This window comes from Peromyscus californicus, unplaced genomic scaffold (genome assembly GCF_007827085.1).
Source record: "Peromyscus californicus insignis strain IS unplaced genomic scaffold, ASM782708v3 Scaffold_10__1_contigs__length_136768540, whole genome shotgun sequence".
NCBI classification, from domain to species: domain Eukaryota; kingdom Metazoa; phylum Chordata; class Mammalia; order Rodentia; family Cricetidae; genus Peromyscus; species Peromyscus californicus.
In genome coordinates, this window is record NW_026294391.1 from 39,568,558 (window position 1) to 39,573,366 (window position 4,809).

General features: G+C 34.3%; 1 non-coding gene across 1 annotated transcript; it reads right to left on the reverse strand.

Annotated features, from left to right (window-relative positions):
- Positions 1 to 984: 984 nt before the first annotated feature.
- Positions 985 to 1,148, reverse strand: LOC128118308 (U1 spliceosomal RNA). The gene has a single exon (XR_008221146.1). It is a non-coding gene; the product is annotated as a U1 spliceosomal RNA (small nuclear RNA).
- Positions 1,149 to 4,809: the final 3,661 nt, after the last annotated feature.

Sequence of the window (4,809 nt, forward strand, 5' to 3'; positions counted from 1 at the left end):
TGAAGGGTTTGAAGATAACCTGTGTATCTAAAATATATTTACTCAATCTTGAAAACATACATAATATAACTACAGGTTCTATTATAATGTCTAACTACTAACTTTCATTTCTTTATATCCTAATAGTTGGTAATAATAACATTCAAGGATCAGAAAATTGCATTATTAAATAAATGGTATAAGTACAATTAGAAATATACATATAGCATTTTCTAACAATATCAATTTCAATATAAATAATTTGTATACAATATAAAACAATCCAATCCAATGTAAAGTATTTAAAACAAGTAATTGTCTTTTTCTTCTTTTCTTTTCTTTCTTTCTCTTTTTTTTTAAACAAGAACCTTAAATCTAATCTCCTTTGCTTAGCCTTTTTCCTAACCCTTGACAACAACTTGTAACCAACCCCCCTAAACAATGAAAATTATCCCAGACATAAAACCTATTAAAAAGACCAAAAAAACCACTCACCCCACACCACCTCTTTGGGAATGTGGGCGTTGTATTCTTAAAATTGCTTCCTGCTGGGTATGGGCAAAGGTATCTTTACCGTGAAAAGAAAAATTTTAGGTTAATTGTCAAATTCTAGGAAAGGTAACTATATCCTTCATTATCCAGTCTGTGTATAATGCCAAAGTTCAGGGTTTATCTCAAGTCCTTATTCAAGTAGTCTTTGAGACTGGATCATCTCAGCTAGTCATCTCAAAATTGCTCTGAGCACCTTGTAGTTCAAAGCTGATCTGTAGATGATGTTTGTCAGCTTAGTGGTATTATTATTGTCCACATGGAATTGTTGTTGTTGTGGGGCCCCATCTTCTTCCTGGAGACTTCAGTTGATGTTAGGCCTGGCCATGATTTCTGCAAAAAACTGATAAGAGACTCAAACACAAAGACATATATATGCAGCTAATTGAAGCCTTTTTTCTAGAATCAGTTAGTACTCTATATGACCATTCACATCTTTTTTTAAATTTTATTTTATAGGGGAGAGTGAGAACGCAGTCCCCAACTACCACAAATTATGTAGTCGAGTTTCCCGCATTTGGGGAAATCGCAGGGGTCAGCACATCCGGAGTGCAATGGATAAGCCTCGTCCTGGGAAAACTACCTTCGTGATCATGGTATCTCCCCTGCCAGGTAAGTATGACTATTCATATCTTAACAAAGTTTAAAATGTATATATATTTCTGTATATCTATATATATTAATCTTGTAAATATTGATAAAAATTTATACTTTAAAAAAAGTTTAAAGAATCAGAATAGAATCAAAGAGTTGAGATTAGTAATAGAATAGTCCCTTAATTTAATTTGGCTTTTCTCCTGTCCCATAGGAGAAGATGGCTCTTTTATTCTGGCATGATACAGGGAGTTTGCATTTTCCTTTTAACAACATGCTTGAGTTTAAAGAAGGAGAGAGCCATTCTCCAACTCCAAAGTCAGCTTTAAATTTTAATTGAACAGGGACTATTAGAAGACCAATAGTGTTAAATCTTTAGAGAAAAGCAGAAACAAACATTTAGGAAGACATAAAATTTTTTAGATAATATAAACCCATATGCCGTTTCACTCTGTTTCCTGTGATAGATGATTTGTCCCTTTTCTTCAGTTGTCTCATTTGTCCAGTGTTCTTGAGATTCCTTAACCTTCATTCTCCTAGAAGACAAAAACAAAATCCTTTCACCAAGACTAATTTTGGGGATGTTACTTTCTGGCAAGTTATTATCTGATTAAATGAAAAGGCATGTGTTACTGGTATAAGTTAGTGTAAATTGGATGTTCATGCTAGTTGATGAACTATCACCTCCTCTAATTAAGAGGTTTCTCTTGTTCAAATCGAACCTTTATCAATTTTGATGGTACCCACAGCTTATCTTCTCCTGTAGAAACAAAAGCAAAACCTCGTCCCCAACGTAACACATACCCTGGTTTCCATTCTGAGGTCAGCACATCCTTAAAGTATATAGGCTGATTTAATTCTGTAGTTTTTTCTATTATCCAATGTCTCTCTGCAGCTGTTGTTCTTATCTCATTGACATTAAGAAAATTCAAAGTTAATAGAGCATTATGCAATCTATTTCTGGGGGTTTTGTTACCCCTTTCTGTTTATTTAGCATATTCTTTAGAGTTCCTTTTGATCTTTCTATGACTGCTTGACCTTTAGGATTATGTGATATACCTGTAATATTCTTTATATTGTAATAAGAAAAAAAAACTGTTTCATTTTAACAGAGACATATGATGGAGCATTGTCAGTTTTAATTTGTGCAGGTATGCCCATGATGGCCATAACTTCTACCAAATGAGTGATTACAGAATCAGCTTTTTCAGAACTCAAAGCAGTTGCCCATTGAAATCCTGAATAAGTATCGATGGTATGGTGTACATATTTCAATTGTCCAAATTCTGCAAAGTGAAACACATCCATCTGCCAGATTTCATTCCTTTGATTACCCTTTGGGTTACATCCTGCTGGTAATGGTGTTTGATTGTAGAAGGAACAAGCATGACATTTCTTTACTGTTTCTTTGGCTTGTTGCTAGGTTATGGAAAAATCCTTTTTTAAACCCTTACTATTTACATGATGTTTTTTTATGAAATTCTGAGGCCTCCAGCACATTTCCTATCAATAATTTATCAATCTCATCATTGCCTTGTGCTAGAGGGCCTGGCAGACCAGTATGGGATCGAATGTATGTTATATATAAAGGATGACTCCTTTTCCTGATTGTATCTTGTAATTGAATAAATAGTGAAGTTAATTCTGAAGCATCAGGGATAAATTCTGCAGTCTCAATATGTAATACTACTACCTTCAGCATACTGAGAGTCAGTTACTACAGTGAGAGGTTCTGAAAAATCCATTAATACCAACAGAATAGCATACAATTCTGATTTTTGAACTGAATTATAAGGAGTTTGAACCACTTTACTTAAATTTTCCGATTTGTAACCTGCCTTTCCTTGTTTGTTGGCATCTGTATAAAATGTTCAAACTCCAGATATGGGTTTTTCCCGTACAATTTGAGGCCAAATCCAATCAGCTCTCTTTATAAGATCAATTCTATCGCTTTTGGGATATTTGCTGTTAATTTCTCCCAAAAAAAATTACTGCAAGCTCTTTGCCAAGGATCACTTTCCGACCATAATTTTTCAATGTCCTCCTTAGTTAAAGGTATGACAATTTCTGCTGGGTCTATTCCTGCTACTTGACAAAGTCTCAATTTTCCTTTCCAAATCAAGTCAGAAATATTTCCACATAAGTGTTTAATTTTTTATTTGGTTTATTTAGTAAAAATATCCATTCCATTATAATATCTTTCCTCTGCATTAATATTCCTGTAGGAGAATGCCTAGAAGGTAAAATAAGCAAAATGCAATCCAGCTTTGGATCAATACGATCCACGTGCCCTTCATGTACTTTCTTTTCTACCAAGGCCAATTCTTTCTAAGCTTCAGTTGATAATTCTCTTGGACTATTTAAGTCCTTGTCACCTTCTAAAGTTTTGAACAAATTATGCAGTACAAAATTTTTAACCCCAACAATAGTTCGTAGATGAGAAATATCTCCAAATAATCTTTGAAAGTCATTAAGAGTCTGTAGTCTATCTCTCCTAATTTGCACCTTTTGGTGTCTAATTTTTTTTAGCTGTATTTTATATCCTATATAATTAATAGAATCTCCTCTTTGTATCTTTTCAGGAGCAATTTGTAATCCCCAGCAAGGCAAATTTTTCTTTACTTCTTCAAACATTCTTTCTAAAGTATCTGCATTTGAGTCAGCTAATAAAATATCATTCATATAATGATAAATTATAGACTTAGGAAATTTTTTACGTACCACTTCCACTGGCTGTTTTACAAAATATTGGCACAGGGTTGGGCTATTCAACATTCCCTATGGGATGACCCTCCATTGAAATCTTTTAACCAGATGAGAATTATTGTAAGTAGGCACTGTGAAAGCAAATCTTTCTCTGTCTTTTTCTTGTAAGGGTATTGAAATGAAACAATCTTTTAAATCAGTAACTGTGAGAGGCCATCCTTTGGTAACAGAGTAGACAAAGGAATTCCAGATTGTAGAGATCCCATTGGCTGAATTACTTTGTTAATTGCTCTAAGGTCTGTTACCATTCTCCATTTACCAGATTTCTTTTTAATAACAAATACAGGAGAATTCCAAGGGCTGGTTGATTCTTCAATATGCTGAGCATTTAACTGTTCTTCTACCAGCTCTTATAAAGCCTGGAGTTTCTCTGTTGTTAAAGGCCATTGTTGGACCCATACAGGCTTGTCTGTTAACCATTTTAAAGGTAGAGCTGTTGGTGTCTTTGGAAGATCATCAGTTGTTGTGCCCTGTTCTTTTTAATATGGATGGCTGGTGACCACTCAGAATAATGCCTTCTAATAATTCTCTCAAAAACATGTGCTAGTTTATGATTTGTTTCTGTGATTGGAGGGATGTTAATCTGAGTAATCCATTGTTGCAACAAGTCTCCACCCCACAGGTTCATAGCTATGTTAGCCACATATGGTTTTAATTTTCCTCTCTGTCCTTCTGGACCTATACATTCGAGCCATATTGCACTCTGTTTCACCTGAGATAATGTCCCAATTCCTAACAGTTGAATGTTTACCTCCTGAAGAAGCCAAGTTGGATGCCAAAATTCTGGTGCACTTATGGTAATGTCCACAACTGTGTCTACCAGACCAGACAACAAAACACCATTTATTTTTATTGTTAATTTTGCTCTTTGTTCATTAATAGAAGTTTGCCAAAAAAAATCTTTGTTTTCTCCTGAATTTT